This window comes from Trachinotus anak, unplaced genomic scaffold, assembly GCF_046630095.1.
Source record: "Trachinotus anak isolate AG129_WGS33_773 ecotype Australia unplaced genomic scaffold, CSIRO_AGI_Tana_v1 ptg000004l, whole genome shotgun sequence".
Taxonomy (NCBI): Eukaryota; Metazoa; Chordata; class Actinopteri; order Carangiformes; family Carangidae; genus Trachinotus; species Trachinotus anak.
The window spans coordinates 19628509-19651094 of NW_027273855.1; the positions used below are offsets into that span (position 1 = coordinate 19628509).

General features: G+C 38.9%; 1 protein-coding gene and 1 long non-coding RNA gene across 3 annotated transcripts in view; both read right to left on the reverse strand.

Annotated features, from left to right (window-relative positions):
* Positions 1–22586, reverse strand: part of LOC139620821 (cadherin-4-like) — a 399662-nt gene that overhangs the window by 235807 nt on the left and 141269 nt on the right. The window lies entirely within an intron of this gene.
* On the reverse strand, positions 557–13341 carry LOC139620820 (uncharacterized). Of its 2 annotated transcripts, none has more exons than XR_011690886.1 (4): positions 13073–13341; positions 9774–9928; positions 9568–9663; positions 557–9262 (listed from the first exon to the last, which is right to left on the reverse strand). It is a non-coding gene; the product is annotated as an uncharacterized lncRNA (long non-coding RNA). The 2 variants fall into 2 exon arrangements; XR_011690885.1 differs by having other exon boundaries at positions 557–9259; positions 13073–13337.

Below are 22586 nucleotides of genomic sequence, written 5' to 3' on the forward strand. Positions count from 1 at the left end.
CCAGATGACCCATAAAATCAGTGGTTCTTGCATTTTCCAAAAAAAAAAAGGAAACACAATCTGAAAAATCAGTTGATGGGATCAGCATTAAATGTTTCAGCTGTCACCGGTATGTATTGTAAATGCATAAAAAAATGTATTTGTTATTTTTTCTGAATACTTTTTCTTTCTTTGGGTTTTTGTTTTTTGCATGTTCCTCTTCCTTCTTCCCCTGCCTTTTTTATTTCTTGATTTTTTTTCTATAGTTTCTGCAACTGCATTTGTGGGCTCATTTTTGCATAAGTTAAGAAAAGTAATAATAATAAGCTGAAAAATAAAACACCTAAAAAGACTGCTCACATAGTCATATTGCTTGCTTATGTCTGTTTGCTATTGTCTGAGGGAACTGACCCAGTCACTGCCAGTGACCATCCCCCTGTCAATCCTTTCAAGATTTCACATCATGCTTGCATTTCAATGTATGATTTTCCACTGGATAATATATTTCCCAGTATACCGATTTACCTTGAATTACAGATGAAATGTTTATTTGATATACTGAGGGGAAATTGATTAATTCATATAAATCAATATGAGCCTCTTTTTGCTCTTGCTACAACCACATCACATTTTTAGACACTGGTCAAAATAGTTAGCTGTTACCATGAACAAGCTTTCATATGCTTTATTTTTTACTGCTCAGTACAAAAGGCTTGTCAGTAAACACAAGCTTCTTTTGCTGATCAGAGGGCTCAGGTGTCCCCAGGCAAGGCCTCTTCACAATAAGATCCTCCATTCATCACGTCCAGCTAGCATAGAAAATGAAACACAAAAACAAAGCACTGTTACCAGCATTTTGGAATCATGGACTGAGACACCCCATCAAATGGCACATCATCAAAACACACTTTGAAAGAAAAATAACTTCCTCTATCTTACCACACATCATGAGAGCCATTTTTCAAAGACCAAGTATAATGGAAATTATGAAAAGGCAATTTCACCCTTGGGTAGAATTAGGGCAACCGAGTGCGATGCTGCCATTGTGCTTTATAATGTGGAGTTGTAAACACTGAGATACAGACCTGCAAGTTGTTGACACATCTCCTCTGTGCACGGTAATGTTACCCACAGCACCAAAAAGTCCACAACTGAGAGAGCAGAATGATGGGCAGTGCTACAACTCAAATCTCCTTTGTGTGACAGTAGCATTATATTCCCCCTTTATTGTCACTATTTTCTACCCAAGTGAGACTTATTTGTTTTAATGTTCGGACTATTCTTTTACACCCAAAGCACTGACTAGAGTCCGTTCAAGCTGTGCTAGATTTGCATATGTTTAGAATGGTGACCTTTTTACAAAGTCACATGAAAAACAATCTCTTATCCATTATATGATGGTAATGCATCATGTAATAGCATTGTCTGCATTGAAGGAAATGTATGAAAATCAATGCAGGGCCATTACGGTGACACTGTTCTTTGGAGGTCCTTGGAAGAATGTGAGGTTATTCAAAAAGGACTGACCTTTTCTTTGAGAGATGGACTTGAAAACTTTTTCAATTCAAATGAATTCAATTGTTTCATCCAACCTTTTATATTAAAGCGCAATTGAACCAATGTAGTAGGAAAATCCAAGAAAAAAGGACTAACTGAACAATATTCATTTTATCTCCTTTGACAAACTGCACACTGCATTTCATGTATCATGTAAACAAGCCTTTGCATTACGTGGTTTGAAATGCTGTCTTGCCTCAGCTTAGTAACTGTTGGAAATATGCGAAACACAAAATTATTAATGTGGAACCTGCACACTGCTGCTCTTTCTGTTTTGATCACTGCAAACACAAGCACCACAGGAATTGAGTCCTGTATTATTTACTGGAATTCTTTCCTTGTACATATTCTTTATAGAAATGTCTGCTATTCAGAAACTGTCATACCCAGAGCAGCAGTGTTTGGCCATAACCTCCAAATATGTTAAACCAAGAGCTTTAACTTCTAGGTAAGGTAAAAAAGATTGTTCCAATACCAGCATCACAAACTGATGCACAATTACACAGTCTGAAAAACAAAAACAAAATGGATTACAGCTTTGAATTGTCCTATGACTTAAACTCAGAGGGGAATGATGGAATAAATGACTGTCCAGAAGCTGAATAAAAGGCTGAATAATATGAATATAGTTTTCTGCTCTGGTAGTACCTATTCTATACAGTATTCTGAAGTGGATTTGATTAAATTCAGTGTTGCTGCCATCTTGGTCCAAGATAGAAAACCAAGTCAACGGCAAAGGGGAGAAACAGGGAGTTCTGCTACAACCCCAACACGATAATGATGAATGGACTGCTGTTTGTGGTGCTCAAAGCATTGTAAAATACTCTACTCTCCTGAGATCATGTTCTGATGTGATGATTTTATATTCTGACTTTGTATTTCAGCACTGACATCTTTAGATTTCATTACAACCGTTTTCTTTCAGCCACGTGGCTTTAGAGCAACTGTAGCTTGAGGCACTTCCACACTGCATTCAACACATTTTATCCACTCACATCGATGGGTATTACTGTCTGTAAATATTTATGCAACTTGAGGAACCACACATTTAAATTCTGAGTTCATTCAGTGAATTCTGTATTTCTCTTGTCTGCGGAGTGAACTTTCCTGGCTGCATGAAACTTTGGCAGTAACATCACGGCATGTGTCTAATTTCATTTGCCCAGCTCTCAAACTCTGATTTAACATGCTTCAACTTACTGCTTTTATCCCCCTATCTCCTGCTGGGGCTGTTGGATTTGTTTATCAGCTGAGCCATCAAAGTCTTGGCGGTAGGGAGACTGATGTAGCATTTATGTCAATCCCTGTTCCACAATAGCAATATACACATACAATCGAAGTATTAAAGAGCTCTTTTGTCTTTTTTTACTGCAAATGAAAAACAAAAATACTAACATATCAAAATACTAATAACAGCACACTGGGGCATTTTAGTGACAAGGTGCATTTCAGTCTGCAAATGGGGCCCAATTACATAACAAATAAAGCAACCAGAGCATTACGAGTGTGACTGAACAGGCCATAATAGCCCATACATTTTTTAGAAAGACCAATACAAGTTGCACCAATACTTGACATTAAAGCCTTTTTATTTCATCCCTTAAGAGAACATAAATAGTTAAAATTATTACATTGCAAAGGATACCAATAACCCTGACAACCACTGTACAGTACGTCAATAACACACAATACAATTTCTCTGTCCTTGATGTTAAGGAGACATGTTTGCACAATAATTTGCATCGTGGGTTTGTTTATTTTCTTGTCAGATTTTGGAGGTCTTATTTTCACCTGGGAAAACTCAGATTACAGTAGTTTGCAGTAATGCCACCATGAGGTGAGAATCTGCTTTCTCCACTCTAACCTTTGGCTGATAACACACTTGTCTGGAATTAAGGAGAAACTTCACCTCAGCCTTGGGTTGGATTTGATATATCCTACATAAGCTCCCTCTGCTCATATTCATGTGTGTATATGCGTGTAGGGATGTATTTACACATACTGCAGATCCATCCTTATGAATTATGCATGTGGTTGTGCAGTTTCAGGGCACTGCCAGTGATGCTACACTACTTATTGGACAGCTACGAGAAGTTCAGCACCTGGACCGGGCTGCTTTGCCTCTCCACTCTGTCTCCCATTGCTGCATCTCAATATAATAATTAAATCATTTGTAGAGGTGTAAATAGTAGAGGTGTGTAACACCACAGGGCGTATAAGTGCATAACATGAACTCTCATAAACTGGGCTGACCTATTTTGTTGACATTAGTAAAACTGTGAACCGGTTTATTATCTGTTCCAGCTTTGGCAAATGGCAGCAAGGTAGTTGAGCCCCTTATACCTTGCAATGACCATTCCCAGTTATGTTAATGGATAATCAGTTCTTAATAAGTAATTAGTAATTAATGCATGAATTAGCAAATAATTCTATGTATTCATACTTGTCTTTCAACAATATTTTGGCACTATTAATTCCCAGAGGATGTACAGAGATGGGAATAGAGCCAACTGTTGACAAGGTAAATTAATGTAAACGATGCAGTGAAATAAACATGAACCCTGTGTGATTTAAGAACACACATAGGTAAAAACTATAGACTAAAGTCTGCATAGATCATTAACATTAATATAATTGTGTAAATTTCATAACAAATTTATAAAGAAAATACAAATTTGTATATTTTTAAAATGAAATGATAACAGTGTGTCTCTAAAAACAGACAGACACACAGCGCAACGACACCATGATGTAATTTGTGGTGGTTGGGGGACATACAGTGTATTCATGGCCACCCTGAAAATTCTCAAACGCTTACAAGTCACCTGGCTCAGTTTTGTTGTCACTGACGTTTGTAGTGTGAAAGCTGACAGACCAGGTGTGCATAAGGTCAATACTATGTCTCTTTGTTGTGCTTGTGGTGTGATTAACCTGTCTGGCACCTGTAACTCTGGCTGAACTTGGGTCAGTGACACTGTTGGCAGGGATTGTTAACCCAGCTGGTGTCTGTGGCTCTGGCTACTTAATGCCTGAACTTGGATCGGTTAGACTTATTAGTGTATGGCAGCCCACCTGGGAAGTTGAACTTAGGTCAGCTGGATAGGTAATCGCAGACTAAGACCCATTTTCCTCTGTGTGCTGTCATGTAGCCATGACAGTTAGTTTGACCCCATGCAGCAAGTTGCATGCGTAGACAGCCTGTCTGCTACTTGGAGTTTAATGCACACAGCACTTTTTGAGACCACGAGACAGACTGGAATCATGTTGAATCTCCACTGTAATGTACACACACAGTATAGCTGTAGAAACAAAGACAATCTTGTGGACAGAGATGACTGTTGGCATGGTGGATTAATGCAAAGGACGCAATGTAAATATATGAACTCCTGTGTGTTTGTGCATACATTGCTACTGTATGTGCATACATTTGTGGGTAAGTCCAAGGTCTTATTAATACACATTATGTGTTCAGGAATCCACTCTCTCCTCTGGAGTTTACTCTGACATGTTTTGATAATAAAGGCACAAGTGTTAAGTAGCACATTAAATGTAGCACAGATATTTGCTTACTTCCTTTTAATATGTGGTTCCTTTATGAATAAAACATGAGTCATCCGTAGAATAATGTTACTTCATAACAATATGCTTATGTATTCATGCATATAGGGCAAACTACACAACAGCAGTGAACTACAACAAAGACATAGAGGCACCTTTGGTTGTAGGACAGAGTATAACAAACTGTGTTTTTTGTTTGTAAATAAAACAGCCTGTGCAATGACTGACTGAACTTATTACATTCTTTGCATAACATTATTCGACTCTTGAATTTCCACCATAAAACTGTGCAAATATTTTCTAAAATCACTGAATGTGAAAGGGCTGCTAGAATTTGTGATGCCACTGAAAATCACTATCAAATTGCACAGGTCTTAATTCTTTATAGTGTTCAGCTCACTGACATTCATTACTTCTCTTTATGGTTGAGACGTACTAACATTAAACCAGGTACCACTGTGCACTAGTTTACCAGGTGGTCCTTCACAAAATAGTAGATAACTGATGAAAAAAAGCTGGTGGAAGCTGGTGAAGAAAATAAAAGCAGTGAATGAAGTACTGATTTGGTACATTGTGGTCTGGGTTCAGACCCAGATGCTGTCCTATCCAGACTCGGGACTATAACCTAGACATGATTGAGAATTGTTACATATTGACGCAGTATTTCTGTTTCAGTCGGCATAGCCTTTCTAGCCTTTATTGCACTGGTCATATGATGCTACTCAGTCAATCACTGCAAGTCGAGTTTGTGAGAGAGACACAGCTGAAGAGGGAGACGAGAGAAATAAGTCAAAGAGCCTCAGTATATAACAGCTTGCAGTAGTCGGCTGCAACAGTTTTGAATTCTTTTTCCATATGTTGACAAATACAAAAACACCCGTAAACGGACTACTTGATACCTATAAGTGAATTATTTAAACAGCATTTGTATGGGATGATTCTGTCCCAAGCTCTTTGATGCATGTAAGTGGTTTTCACTGTAAAAGAAAAAAAAAGAAAAGAAAAGAGAGAGATTCTATGGTATTCATGTTTTACAAGGGGTTTAACCTGAGTTATGCCCAAACAACAACAACAGAAACCATATCACAGGGGTAGTATTATGAAGCGGATATGGCTGTTCAATTTTTTTTTTACATATTGGTATCTGATTGGTACTCGGTATCAGCCAATAAACAAGTTCAGGCATCAGAATCAGTACTGGTAAGGAAAAAAATGGGACCAAAACATCTTGCCAAAGCAAGTCAGATATTTTCTTTATGGCAGTTGGTGCACCACACCTCACAAAACTCATGCAAATGATATGCAAACTACTGTTTCAGCCTGTAGTGCCTGTAGCATCCATATTGTACATGTATGATTCTGTGTCAACTTTTAAAACTGTCTGGAAAAACCTCACAACATTTGGCTGAGTGCAGTAATAAATCACAGGACCATCTGCACAAATAACAGGAAATTACTTTGCAATGCTCTGACAGGATACATCAGGAAACAAGATCCCAACAGATGTAAGAGCGGTTACTACTTTTGATAAGACTTGGAGGTTGGTAATGTGTGCATTTCTTGGACTAATGAGAAAGATATTAGAAACATCAAGACCTCCTTAAAGTAAAGTAATTGGTGAACTTGTAACCATTGAATTGCCGATATTGCTTATTTGTTGACTGACTTAAAAGGAAATCAAAGAAACATTTATGATCTAATGTTGAGATAGATACGTGATGTACTTGATGTCCACATTAACAAATATAATTTGTAGTCCTCTTGAGAACGATCTTTGCTTTGATTGTTTCATTCTCGCTGTGGGAAGCCCGTTCACTGTTTGCCTTTACAAAATGAATCACATGAAGTTCTTTACTTTCATCAAGATAAAAAGTGAAGTTTTACAAGTCTTCAATTTACCTAAATAGAATTTCTTTCATGGGAGAATGAACAAAAGAAGTTTGAAAAGTTTGAACAATGATATGCTGAATACTGCAGCCTTGGTTTGCCAACTGGATAAAAGCTATTTCATTTATAACTAGATGTCCACAAGCATTAATAAATGAGGTTAAAGCAGATTGCGAGCATTTGGACACCATATGCATGAATAGCTAAACTGTTGGCCAGTAGGACTTGCCCACCTGGGGTTTGATGCCAGGACCTTTGCGTCCCATGAGAACTTGAGTTACTGACTGTCCCACTGGAGAAACATGGCGTGAAAAGGTATTGTTGGAGAAACATGGTTTCTCTAGCAACACCTTTTCACATCCAGTGACATCATCACATGTGCAAAACTGGGGTATTTTTGTCCATTTACACTTAAACCACTTACAACAGTCAAAATGCTGGTGATAAAATACTTTTGGTTTTGCACATATTGTCAAATAATTTAGTGACGCTTGAAATGTGACATCTAGTATCCAAAGAACATCTGTGTTAATTTTGGTACCATTTGAATGAAGATTTGTGGAGATGTCAATGTTAATTCATTTTGCATATTTTGCAAAATGAAGAGCAACGAACTTTTGAATTGACCATAAGTTGCAGTGAAGCAAACTTTTGTCAATATTCATTGGAAAAATTATGACATATGGCTTTTTTGAATTTGGAATGTGAAATGTACATTTTTTTTAAAATAAGCCAAACCCCACTTAAATCAATCATTACCATATTTTACTATCACCCTATATTGTGTGAACACAGTTTCATTCACATCCCTGCAGCCAATTACAAGATATAAACTTTTCACAGTTGTGGTGCCCAAGACCCAAAACTGTGCAACTAAGCTAGAATTTAGCATCCAAACGCACACACCAAGTTCGGCAACAATCATTTAAGCCAGTAGTGATTTATGAGCATTTATGTAAACCTGAACTTAAAGACACAGGTTTAAAAAATTTAAAATTTCATAATGATTTGATGTTTCATAATTCTTTGGACATACTTTTGTCTGCAATGCCTGTAGATGATGTACACTAAATTACATGAGAATTGGATAAACAGCCTCCAATGACATCGTTTTACTTTCCACTTTGATTTTTTTGAAAAAATGGCAGGAAAATTTGTCATTTTTAGAGCAAAGATGCAGATGACCTGAGCCATTTTCAAGATAATTGTGAAAAACATAAACTTCTTTAGTACAGCGCCACCTTGAGGTCAATGAGTAATACTTGAGCAGTGGGTGAAATTTGCAACCCACCAAAGACTGAACTGACTCAAATCACTTACTTTATGGAGTCCTGGTAGGTACTGTTAGTTGTATTACTACAGGCTTTATTGCATTTTTAGAACAGCTCTTTTATACCCTACATTCTGTAGTTCTATGGGTTTATAGCTGTATGACACTGAAATGTTTTTGTCTATATCACAGCCAAATCACTTAGTGTTAAATGGAGCGAAAAATCTCTTAATCAGCAGCAGGACCAAACGCCAACAACACATTTCAACAACTAGTTGCTAATAAAAATTGCCTGTTCAAAATTATTTATGAAAATACATGAAAATCCACTCACATACTCACATATTAAAATACTCAAGTGTTAAATTATTTATCCCACACAGATTTTGAATCACAGATAAAGTTCATATAAAAAGGACGAAGAGAAAAACGGATGAAGAATGACAGATTAAATAAATAACAGAGATCCAGACAAATGCATATATGCAATCATTGTTAATAGACTTTTAGCCTTTAGACAGAAGTTTCACCAAACTATGATCTGACAGTATATTCTTTCTCACTTCTAAGCATGAGCTCTCCCTCCAGGTATCCTCTCCAAAAAGCAGAGAAATGTGGGCATGTAAAAGGAGAAAAAATTAAATGAGTAACAAATAGTGATTTGAACAAAATAAGTGCACAACAACAATAAAACAATAAAACAAGCCCACACTGTCACAGTCCTCATACATACAGTGTAAAGTAAACTATTTTACTACTAATAAAAGCTAAAGCTTTGTCTTGTTTTTTTTTTAAATCAAGATCCATTCCATACATTATTTACTGAGAAATTAATGAAAATGTCAAAAATTGCTCCATCTTGCATGTTTAGGGAAGTTATAAAATAATTCCTGTACCCGCCACTTTAAGCGGATCAGCACCAAATTTTTCAAAATGGGTGTTTCCTGGCCCGTGTACCATCCTGCCCCCAAGTTTGGTGCAAATCACTTCAGTACTTTTTGGATAAATCTGCTGAATGACAAACAAACACACACATAAACAAACAGATATAACTGAAAACATAACCTCCTTGGTGGAAATTATTAATCCTATATGATTGATTATTAAAACAATGAGTGTTTTGTCAAAAACAAAAAAAAAGAAGTCAAAAAAGAAGTTGTTATGTCATACTGATAACGCTGGCCTTACCCTGCTTAAAGAGAGGGGAAGTGGAAGGTGTGAGGTGGGAGATGTGTGGGGGTGGGTGAGGATGCTTTGAAGTCAGAAATGTCTTTGAAGCCAGTTAGCTTTGTAATGTGCTTTAAATGTTTCCATACCTGAGCAGAATTTCCACCTCTTATGGCCTTTCTGCTACCTGTTCCTAACACCGATGTAAGGAACAAATTCCCACAAGTCCTGTGATCCCACAAGACCTGCAGATAACGAGAGTGCTGAGCCAAAATTATACCTTCACACTGATGTTGTGAGGGAAGTTAGTTTTTCCACTAAACAGTAAGCCATCTCCTCCTTTCACTCCGCTCACCTGTCTTATCAGATCTCTTCGTCTCGTAGTCCCAGGTCTCAGCAGACACCAACAGCAGAAACTAGATGCTTCGTTCCTGACACATTTGCAGCTGAGCAGCACGACAACAGGCTGCAGTGTCTGTGCCGCTTCCTGTCACACCCCCTCCCTGTGACCTAAACCAAATACAGTGTCACACCTGAGGCACAGGGACCGTAAAGAGCACTAATCGGCAGATGCCAGGGTGTTCTGCACAAAGTGCTCCAGTATGACAGTCCGTTCCCCATGTAATTACTGCATCTTGGTTGGGATCATTAAATATTCATCCGCTATTGGCTGGGAGCTGCTCCAACTCTGCTACTTCAGCGGCAGCTCTTTTCACATAGAGACTGGTAATGCACCCTTTTTTTTTTTTTTTGAATTCCCTTGTTCTCTTATTCCCGTTTAAACTTTTTGCTTTTATCTTTGCACGAGAGTTTCTTCGCTTCATATATATATATAGTTTAATTCCCCTTACTGGCTGCTTCATTTTGGTAATGTTGTGCCTAAGCACCATATTGCTTTAAGATTATCACATACTCACATACGTTATAGATTTTCTGTAGGTTCATATATATGTTTCAATTAATATTTAATCATTTACATTCAGAGTCTGCAGAGGGGGGAAACATAATGTTGTGATGCTGCAGATGTACATAAAGAGGAGGAGGGAGGGAGAATGTGAACTCTTAAAAATACTAAGGCAGCTCTCCTCTCCTCCACGAATCACACGGCAACAAAATGTGAGAGGGAGCTGAGAGTCACCACGTCCCCACAGGATTAAGCCTGAGAATTACTAAAGCATGGGTACCATTCAGGTTAAATCTGTGTGAGGGAGGTGCATTTAATATGAGAGATGGGTCAATTCAATATACTCAGCTTTATTACTCCTGCATGTCTTTAAAAATACAGACCGAACAACTACAGTTTAAGCCAGGGGACAACCGGAAGTTAAATGTCAAAATGGTATTTGCTCATTTTAGAAAATTACAATGTCTGCCTCACAACGCTGAATCCAACACGCTGAAACCCAGTGATATTTTACATCGGTGAATGAGCTAAAGAAAGAGTTCATTTTCCCATTAAATAAAACAACTGATGATAGTTGCAAATATAGTGTGGGCACTTCATTTAATTTTATTTATCATGTGGAGCTCGACTAAGATTTACTGTATTTACCACCAATAATTATGGTGATTTTAATCAAGTGAAAAATGAAGCCAACACAGAAGCACCAAAAACTGCAGTTCTTCGACTGGCCGCTTGAGGTCGGCTCCAACAGTGAGTCAGTTCTCATAGACTCCCATGTTAAAATTCCTAACTTTATAGCAGAAATAATCATGCTTACAGCCTGGTACGATAAACGGTTTTGGTCTCTGTGGCTAATTCCCCCTTCATCACAACTGTACGGGGGGTGAATTTTTATATAACTCAACCGTTTAAATTTTATTAATTTAAATTTTAATTATTAAGTTCTGCATAATTGAGGGTGTGGCATCTTTGAGTGGCAGGTGGGTGAGCATATGCTTGTCACAAAGCAGCATACACTGAAGTCTCAGCTCCACACACGCCCCTCCTCTCTGCCCATTTTTCAAGTTCGGCGGAGTCAGGCACTCTCAAGATGGCGACGGTGGAGTAGCCCACTCTGACCTCAAAAACCGTTCTTCAGAGACCTATGGGTGATGTCACGCAGGTTATGTCCATTTTTATTTAAGCTTTTCTTTGCAAGTGGAACATTAATTACAGCCCTTCAAAATGTTTATTTATATAGCTCTTCATCAAACATGAGGACTACTCTAGTCAAGCCTATTTCAGTAATCAACAATGGTTCACAAAAAAAAAAAACAATGCAGTAAGCATGTTTGCATATAATTTTGTCTGGGAAAGTTTCTAAAAATGCAGAGAAATGCTGACTGAGAAAGCTGGCTGAAAGATACACTCACTGTACACAAATTGAACCAGTAAATTTACAAGCGGCTCTGTCGTATCTTGTCTTGGATGTTGCTGAATGCGCATGACGCACATGCACTGGGAGATGTTTTTAGGCCCATTAGTGGTGGGGCCATGAGCGGGGTTATTGGGTAATTTGGGTGTCTGCCCCATCCATTTGTGGTTCACAGCAAAATATTCCAACAACCACTGGTCACACCGCCATAAAATTTAGTATGAGTATTTATGGTCACCCTCTTGCACACTTGATGATATCACATAATCTAACAGGCATCTTGTCATTAATTTTGCAGAGCACATTCATGCTCTCAAGGGGAAAAACCTTTTTTAAAGACCATAAATGTGGCCTGCAGTCTAACACCACCCTCAGAACTATCTTTAGCCCTGCTTGACACTTTTGTCCACTCAACTAGAACTCAATTAGACCGTAAAACATAATATCAGCAAAGAATGTTTGCTTAGAGATCACTCGTTACCTAGATGACAAATGGGACTGAATGACGGTGCTTGCTGTTAAGGAACTAAATATTATTAAACTTATTGACCATAGTCATTTTCAAGCCAAAACAAAAAAGTGAAAATTTCAATGACAGACTTGAGGCCAGTAGTTTGTGTTATGCACTTGCTCATGAAAGACTCATAACCTTGATGATAACAAAATCATTTTGAAATGAGTTTTAACACCAGTTTGTATTCACACACAATACCAAGGGCTGTGACGGTGGGAGTTGCTGCTGCAAGGAAAAGTCCACCCAAAATTTGACACATGATGTCAGCACTGTCACCAAGACTGCAAAATTCAGACACAAATATTGTGATGCTGCAACCGTCCTTGAAACTAAAACAAACAGGGTAGTTCAGAAAACATTAGAAGACATCAGAGGACTCACTATCAGGTGCAAAGATTTAAGCCAACTAATGCAAAACTATCATAGAGGACACTTTGTGACATTTCTTATTTCCCATTCAGATGACTAACTCTGCAAAAACTGTTTGGTGCGATGAATCTGTCACAGACAGAAGGTCACAAGGTTTTACACCTTGATACCTCAGTAGCTGAATAACACAAGCGCAATGCAAAAAATAAAAACGGGGATTTTTTTTTAATAGGCTTACTTAAAGACCTTGGCTACATAATAGGTGTATTCATGTGCATCAAACCACTCTCACTTAATAGGAACACAAGTGTGACAGCAAGCAACATCTCATCACAACAAGCTGAACACAGCTGCAGTGACAAAAATTTAAAAGGTCACAACGAGCACATGGCATGACAGCCAACACAACCCAAACAACACAAAATAATGCAAATAAGAACGACTCGAGCTTACTGTTTGTAGGTCTCTTTTATCCATAAAGCCAATGTGCTTGCAGTTCTTATCCCTGGCCTGAGCAAGATGTTCTTTCTTTGGGCCCCATATTTGTTTCTTACTCACTGACTTCTGACTTCTTACAAATAAAGCAAGCAGTGCTGCCTCGTGTGCCCGGAAGCTTTATTGCAGTAATATTGCTGTTTTGCCAATCCGATCTCAAAGAGCAGTATCAGGGCCGATCAAGACATTTTTTAACTCATCGTGTCGGCTTTATTGAGATCGTTTGTTTTACGACAGCTGTCACACAGGTGTCGTAAAAAAAAAAAAAGGGCACAATTTGTGGCAGGACACAGCTAAAATGTCTGCAGAGTGGATATATTTTAGATTGAAAAAATGAAAGCAGTCTGACAGTCACTTGTAAATGTCAGCAATGCAAGGATTTCACAAAGTAACAGAGCTACGTTCATGACTTCAGCACCTAAAAAATAAACACTAACAACGGAATAGAGTCAGTTAACTCAGTCAAAGGCTGCACCAAAGCAATACACACTAGAGGACACTTCTAAAAGGGGAGAGAAATTTCCTTGAAACAGAGCCAAGGCCAAAAATATTAGAGAGTCAGTAATTGAATTTATCACCTTGAATGACCAGCCCATCGCTGTGGTAGTTTCTTTTAGTTAAAAAACAATGCTGCACTTAGTGGAATTGTGAGACTCATGTTTTTAGTTTGTTTACATTGTTATTTTGGGGGGAAAAACAAACAAACAAACAAAAAAACTTAGTTGCAGGAAATTTTTTCTTTAGGCAAGTGAGAGCTATTGAATTGATTTTAATAACTTGAATGTATTGGAAGCGTGCACTGTGCAGCTGTATTATCTAAGACAATGCAAGTGTCAGATCAGGACTTGTTGTCGGCAGATACTCTTCACTGATCTTGAGCTTTTCAAGGTATTTGTTTTATCCTGTTTCACCGCTCAATATTTAGTTTATTTTGCTCGTCTTACCAACCATGGGGCCACAACTTGCAGAGTGCTATAGCAAAAAGGCTGTGCGGCCCTGACAATCAAGGGCTCAAGCATTGACTCACTTGGTACTTCGACAGTTTTCAGGACGTGTTCTGCCTATTGGATTATAACACATCTTGTTTACAAGTGTATGGGTTTGTATGGTGATGACCAGGCTCATATAAACTATATCCGTAGAGCTATCTGACTTATGACTTGACTGACCCCATTTCCAGTAAACACATTAAACATTCAAATGTAGCCAAATAGACCAACTTATCTTACACTGTAGTTTCATTTGTGTTACAGAATGAATCTATTATTCAATCATTAATGCAAGCTAATCTAAATGAACATGCAGTAATGATGACAAGTGTCATAGTATTTGTCATCTTTAGGAACTTTTGTAAAATAAAATTACCCTTAGTTTGTATGCAAAACACTGTACATGTTCTTGATTGGCAGCTTTTTTCCCCCTGGTTATACCTTGCAAGGTGTCACTTACATGACAGCTAGTATAATATAAAAATAGAGACAGCTAGAGTATAATTTCATAAATTAGTTTAATACAATTATAATCACTCAGTGTTGCCTTCAGTGACAGATCCAATGTAATTTCCAACTGAAGCTCTACTCTGAAGCAAACATCACACACAGTATCCCACACCTGGGCGTCCCAGTCTTGGTGTCACCTTCGCGTGCATTATTCAAATCCCCTCCTCCTCCTATTTTCATAAATTTCCACAGTGAAGGACTGCTCTGCCCTAGACCTTTACTGGAGTTTGTCCACAGGTGTATCAAAAACACTCCTTCCTTTTCTCTCATGGGGGCAGTTTGTATTAACACAAAAAGCTACAGGCACGTGGTAGTAGACAATTCTAACAAGTGTTTTGACACATATAAGGAAATGGACTATAAATATATTAACAAACAGTGCCGACAGACAGAGACACAGAAAGCTACATAAATAAAATTACAGCTACCTTATCATACAGCTGCTATATATTACTAATTATCTACTATATACGCAGGTCAGACTGTTACTATGTATGTACAATACAGACAATACAAGAACACATGGCAGTGAAAGATTTATATGAAAGGATTTGTAATGTGCTGTATGCACACCCTGGTGTGTATGTTGTATTCAGGCTGTGGTCGATTTAAATACCTCGTCTGAGGTACAATATGACGCTCTTAGTATTACCTCAGTTTCCAGCTGAAAGTGATAGCCTTGACTGAAGGACCAGAATTTTAAAAAGCTCTTTGTGAAGAAAATGCACTGTCTATTCCATTTTATCATACCCATACCCAAGATAGTACGTGGTACTAATGCAAAGCAAAAATGCATTTTCACTCATTTCTTTTTGATTAATACTGTTGGCAGTTAAATAAACATGTATTAAAAGGTTCCTCAGAGTATACTGATAATAGCAGTCTTCCACTGGCTGTTGGGAAATGACCAGAAAACTGTAGCAGCATTCAGCGAGGAGCTCTCTCTGAGGAAGCACTGCTCTGCCGGCTGTAATAAATTGGCTGTTTATTACGTTACAGGAAATTAAACAGTGGCCCAGGAAAGGCTGCACGTTCAATTTAAACTCCTGAAGAGAGGAAGAGGTTTAAAGGGCCAATAAAGTCACTCCACAATTCCTCCAAAGGAGACTGAGATGCCTTAGAAAAAGCCTTTGTCCTGCAGATTGCCTTTGCTCCTTTCTATTTCAAAGAAATGTAAAATGTGCTCTCTTATCTTAATCTTCATTAATAGTGTTCTTCTCCTCAAGTCTGATCTCCACTAATGACTTACAGGAGCTAGATGGAAATACTCAGTGTTGTGCTTACCATTCATCGCTCCCTTTGGGCCACACGTGTCACGGAGAACAAACAGCGCTCGTTGTTATTTTGATAACTCACACTTTACAGCACCCAAAGTACCACCACTATTGTAGAATTCAATTGTCTCTGTTGTCAAGAACACACATAAAAATAATTTCACACCTTTGATGTGGATCACGAGTGCTTAATGGTAAATGAGAATATCTGAATATGTGTCCGAAGTGCTTTATTGTAGGAACGAAGGGGGAAAGAAAGACAGTAAGTGGTTAGAGGAGGCATTGCATGTGCATTATCCACCGAGGCAGTTGTTGCAAATGCATCTAACCTCCCACTCCCCCTCCACCTTGTTCTCCTCAACCTTTTCAGAGCAAACCATTAGGGAAACAACAGATGCAAATTTAAGGAAATAGTCCCAACACTTTAATTCAAAGGGATGCTGTGTTCATCTGAGCGACGTGGTTTTGGATTTTTATCGAACAGAGGAGTGAAAATAAGTTGTCACATTTATCTGTGTCTTTGTCGGTGTTAGAAAATCAGATTGCCTGCACTTGCCAGAATCACAAACAGGCAGAGAAACAGAGAGGAGGCAGCAGAGACTCTGAGTCAATACGAGACAAAAGCAGGCAGCTGGAAATTGTCACATCAACACTGTCCAGGTCCAAAGTTATTTTGGTGAAGAACTGCCTTACACAGACTTCTATCAATGTAAGCTTGTGTCTGCTTCATCAGCGACTGACAAGTTTGGACCTGGGACAGTGAGGACGAGGCTGTTCAGTAAACAAACTGTGTGTGTGTTTTGTGTGTGTGTGTGTGTGTGTGTGTGTGTGTGTGTGTGTGTGTGTGTGTGTGTGTCTACGTGCCTGTGGGTCGGTATTGTTCAGGTGAGGAAGACGTGGTTGTGTCTGACTAACCAAGCATTGGAAACAATAGATATGCTGCACAGAGCTTCACAATATTACACATGTTCATGGAAGAGAGACAGGCACGCACACACAAACACACACACATGCGTGAACACAGATAGTTAGGTCATTTAAATTTTAGGCATATTATCTATGCTTTTCAATATAACACCTTGCTATCATTATCATAAATTATGCACAGTTTGCACCTTAAATAAACAAATTTGTGCAACAGATGCAGAAGCTGTTTACCCTGTATAATCACATGGGGAAATAAGTAGCTGTGTTTCAGTGTGTTGTACTAATCATTCTGAGTGCAGTGCTTTAGCAGGCAACACAGCGCAGCAGTTTTGTATTACATTATTCAAGCCCCTCTTAGACATACTCCAACCTCTTTGCAAATGTCCAGGATGTAATAAATAGACCAAACTGGAATTTAAGCAAGCATTCAGCGAAGGACAAATCATTAAGTGAGCATTTCAGACGGTAGACTGGTTGGAGTTCCCCTCTCCATATTGTGCTGGATGAAAATAAACAAGTATTATTGTGAGCTCTGGGAGAACAAAATTTGCTACTAAAGAGAAAAGGCTGAATAGCACTGAGCTAATAGAAAATAATGTGATGCGTTTTGCCTCAGACCTCGCCTGAATGGTCCTAAGGGTTTCTGCACATTCAGTTTTAAATAAAACAAACATTTAGGAATTACATATTGCTTAATGAATATTGACCTATCAAACTACCTACTGCAGCACCAATCTATTATGTATTGTACAGTATTGGCTGTCAGCTAGCAGTGCTATTGTAAGAAATGCCCTGCTGGCAAAATGTTTGCCATGATTAAATTAAAACTACAATGTATTTACATTACACTGTCTTTATTTTCTTCTCTTTTCTCCTCTGCTCTCGGCTTTTACTCACTTTATTTACTAGTCCCAGTCATATTTTCGATTTCATCCTTCTATTTTCTATTAATATTCTCTTCAGTTTTTCTCAATTTCCCATTTTTCTTTTCTCCCTCCATCCTCTCCTGCTATGATGAGAAAATGATTGCCTATCCACAAAGGGGATCTTGATCTACTTTATTACGCAGGTGGAAAAAAAATAGGCAGGTTATTCCATCACTGTTCTCTCCTGGCTCCTACAGACCACAGCAAAAATAACAATGATGCTGATTTTGTTGCTTTTTTTACGCTAGAATAACAAGACAGTCATTCAATATTAATCTGTCTTTTAGGGAGGTTCGAGAGTGGACTGTACATACAGAGCCTCAGTAGCGGACAGGAGAATGTAGAACTGAAAAGCTGGTCATGAATAAATATGACACCACATTTTTTTTTTCCCCCTCTCCTTATCGAGGTTGCCCAGAGAGAGGTGGAAAAGGAAGCACACTGATTACTGCAACTGCCGCTGACTCTCTGACAGCAGATGTCTTGTTGATGATAGAGAACATAACTACATGAAGGCAACATACAAATCTGTAGAGAGTTAGTATACAACGCCATAGCACTGTGGTTATAGCATAAACAGGTCATTTAGGCCTATGATTCCGCTTAAGTACAGTCATAATGCTCAACGTCTCAATAAAGTCCTCGAATGCCCTCTCTGGATTATGGTGGTTGCACATTTGCAGTCCGTATATTTTTGCTGCTGTAGCACAGGATAGATGCTACATTGGCCAGAGAACGTGTTAGCATGCACCACTGGGTGAATTCTTGTTGAATTTCAATTAACATAATCTTTTTTTTTTCCAAAGATGTCAGCTCAAAAGCAAAAACAGACCGATTTAAAGATCAAGATTGAAAAACAGCCACCTCAAAACACAATGCATCAAGATACTGCTGCGTGTGCATCTGCCCATTTGCATGATGATCTCCTGCTGTGTCCAAGAGGCTTAACAGGAACTAACTGTACTTTGCGGAATTGAATATATAAAAAAAAAAAAAAAAAAGGAGGAGAAAAATGAGACAGAGAGACACATGGAGACTGGTGGCTGAATTGTTTGAAAAATAAAATAATAATAATGGTGTTTAATGCTCAGGCAGGTCCTTTTGTGGAGGGGGGTAATATAAGCCCTGTCGGACTTTGCAGTGTTCCTCTATGGGCTATTCTCAGAACACCATAATGCTCATCAGCTGCACTCAGACAAACACACAGGTACTCCCACACACCCAGCTCATGCATACTCCTGCTTTGTTTATGTTTTTGTTTTTCGTTGCCCTTTTTTCCTCCCCCCAATCTCTCCCAGGTGATTGAACAAAAGATTACAGATTGCTGTCTTTAGCCGGGAGGAGCAAAGGGACCACTATGCAGCAGTCACCCCGGCTAACAGACACTCTGGTCCAACAGTCGGTACAAACTGGAAATGGTAGTGTTTTATTCTACGCAGAAAAAATCAATCAAGGCAAATAGCGTTAGCTGGAATGTACTCCTTGCTGGCAATCATGTAGACAACCAAAGCAAGGTGTAGCGTATGCTGGTGGCTTTCGTTTGAGTGATGTTTAGCAACTGGATAACATACTGTCTGGAGGAGGGAGTGCATGAATACCAAGCAGACAAACTGACATTTCACTTAAATCAGCGTCTATCTGATTGACACACTCGGATGGTGAGGCACATTTTATATTTTTTACTGAGTGTATTGCTGAAGCATGTCACAATGATTGACCTTATCTGCAAAAAATCTCCTGTCACCAGCTCTGTTTTCCTGGAGATCATAAATAAGTGGGAGTGTGTATTTTAACCCTTGTCTCAAGTGATGACCTAGCTTGTGCTGATGTTGCCACTGAAAAATCTCCTCTGCCCCCACACAGAAGCTCTTAACCCTGCCTCTGATGTGTAGGGCACTCCAGGAGGTAGCTCATAATTATCTGAACACTTCATTCCTGGTGAACTAGCCGAGCCTCTGACTTGAATGACACCTGTCTCCCACCAGGGACAGGAGATGAAGGGATGCCAAAATAGGGACAGCCAAGAAGTCTTAACGAATACACAGGCAATTCAGAATCAGGAAAGGACAGGGGTACAGGACTAAGAGGACACCCAAGATTAACCCATGAGTCAATCATATAATCAATCAGAAAAATTAGGGTGTTTTCAAAGTCCAGGGTCACTGAGATGACAACACACAATATTTGACCTTGTTTGTAGTTGGGTTGCAGACTCCCTCCCAACAACTTTACAGCTCTCTTTTATTCATTAATCAACTGCAGTATATTATCAAAAAAAATATACATGTCAGGACACATGTCAGGACGCAACACTGACACATCATCACCTTCTAAAGGTAACATGGCTAATGTGTTAGCAGTTGTTTATTTAGATAGCAGATGCAGAAACATTTTGCATTCATGCACACCTGATAAATAATTATTCTCTGTCCCAGTTTCAGTCTCCACCAGCTTCTGAGGGAAATATCTGGCTCTTTAGCTGTGTTCACCAGCTAGTTGCTAACTTTGTCAGTTTGCTGTTTGGTGCAGTGAAGCCAGTCATAAACAGGATTTATCTGAGCTTTCCCTGAAAACAGCTGCCTTCTGTGGAGAGACTCACTAAGAATGACATCTTTCACATAAACACAGTCATTTGAGCAACATAAAAATATTGATTATAGGAGCTTTAAATAGGGTCACGTTTACCATGGGCCTAAACATGTTTTGCCCCCAAAGGGTGCTGCTGATGTAACTATAATAAGCTTTGACGCCAGCTTCTACAATTAGATGCAACACTTCCCTTCTTCAAGTTCTCATCTCAACTTGGAATGTAAATCTAGAAATCAGTGCTCCTAATCCTTGATCTCAACACCAATGTAGAAAGCAGGTATGTCTTATCTCTGATCCTAGCAGGCAAACTCAAAGGATAGTTTTAATCATTAGCCTGCTACCTAGATTAATAGTGATGTAGAGTATTACCATCCTGAAACTCAGATGAGAGTGAGAGGATGGTTCCAGTAATGAGGCACCCATCTAAGTGCACCTGTTATATCTGTTTTATCTATTTTATCTGAGAAGAGAAGAGAAGAGAAGAGAAGAGAAGAGAAGAGAAGAGAAGAGAAGAGAAGAGAAGAGAAGAGAAGAGAAGAGAAGAGAAGAGAAGAGAAGAGAAGTCTCCTGTGAATATCCCAGGTAAGATTCAGTGGATATGTGTCTGTCTCTGCCTCATTAATGGGCACACTCCCAATTAGGGAAACTGAGGATAATCAAAAGCTGGATATAAGACTATACTGTAGTGCCTCTCCTCTAATGTCTGTCTTTCCTGTCTCATTGAAAACCTGATGTCCTTCTCACAGACAACGCAGCAACCAGCAACTGTTTTCAAAATGCCAGACTTGAATTCAAGTGACACTTTAGAGTGTATTGTTGAGAGTCAGTATTATTTGCATTTAGCTGAGCACTTGCAGCTAATGCCATCACTGAGGAGAACTCTGTCACCAAGCACTTATGGATCAAATACACTTGGCTGAATGACTCCCCTAAGGATTGAGAGAAACAACCATTTTATTCGCAATTTGGTGCCCTTACTCTTATTGTTGCTTATGCACTCTACAAAATAATTACTTAGAGGTCCATTCAGGGGAACTTACAATACAAATATAGTGTATAGACCCTATAGACCCTAGTAAACAATTAAACAAGACAATGATTTTCTGGTGGTTTGTGTGTACAGTGTATTGAATTGAACAAAACAAGGAATTAGTTGAAATAAGTCGAACTGAACTGAATTCTCCTCATCTTTTCTTAAAGGTGAAAAACAAAAATTTTCCACAGTTGTTGTGCACAGTTTTCCTTTTTTTTTTTCAAAAAGGGGACAAAGCAGTTTTTGGAGATATTTGTGGAAACAGCTCTTAAGCTCAAAGCCTCTGTTTCCCAGCAGCGGTTCACTTCACAAAGGCACCGTTGTTAAAAGACGGGCTGTTAAGGTTTCCATGGTGCACTACTGGAGCACGTCATAGCCCTGTATATCCTACAGACGTTGATCTAAGCTGTTTTTGTTGTGGTGATGGTAAATGAGCAGACTTTCAAAGTTCCCATCACCAGGCGCTCCTGTGACCTCAGCACACTGTACATTACCCTTTAAATCAAATCACAACAAAGAATAACATAGGAAGTGTTCAAATCACATGCAGGATGAAGCAAGGATGAAGTACTCTAAGACTTCGACCTTGATCAACAAACTGCGAATGTCTTCTTCACCATCAGCGCTCTAGTGGGGAGAAGAGTGGTTGATTGCAGCAACTGGCAGGGTAATTGTTGAGTCATTTGCATTGAGCAGGCGTCTTGTAGTTATCTTGTGCTATTAACTTTTCAAACAGCAAGAAATGTAGAGAATACAATGAACGGGGTGATATCTGGCACTGAAATTAAGTTGTCCACTGATGCCATATTGCCCACACTAATAATTTTCTTTAAGGTTTTCGAAATTGTTCTGGAGTGTTTTAAATGTGAGCCTAGCTTCTTACCATCTCTACCTGCTGGACCAAGCCATCACAAATTGTATGGCACATAAAAGTGTTGAGTGTGTGAGTGTGAGGAAGAATGCACTCCTCTCCCTTTGACTTGCCTTGACTTCGACTCTGCAACTCTCAAGCTCCCAAAATGGACATGAATTTCCACCAGTGCACAGTTCTATTTACCAGTTCCACTCAGTTTGGTAGTCACTCCACAACTACTGCTGCAGCAGAGAAGAAGAAAAGAGAAGACACAGGATGGGGGCTTTACTGCTTAAGCTGTGTGCTGTCACCTTCCTGAAAAAATCTCCAATGACAAGGCCAGCTCATAGTAGGCACGAGGGGCCTAGTTT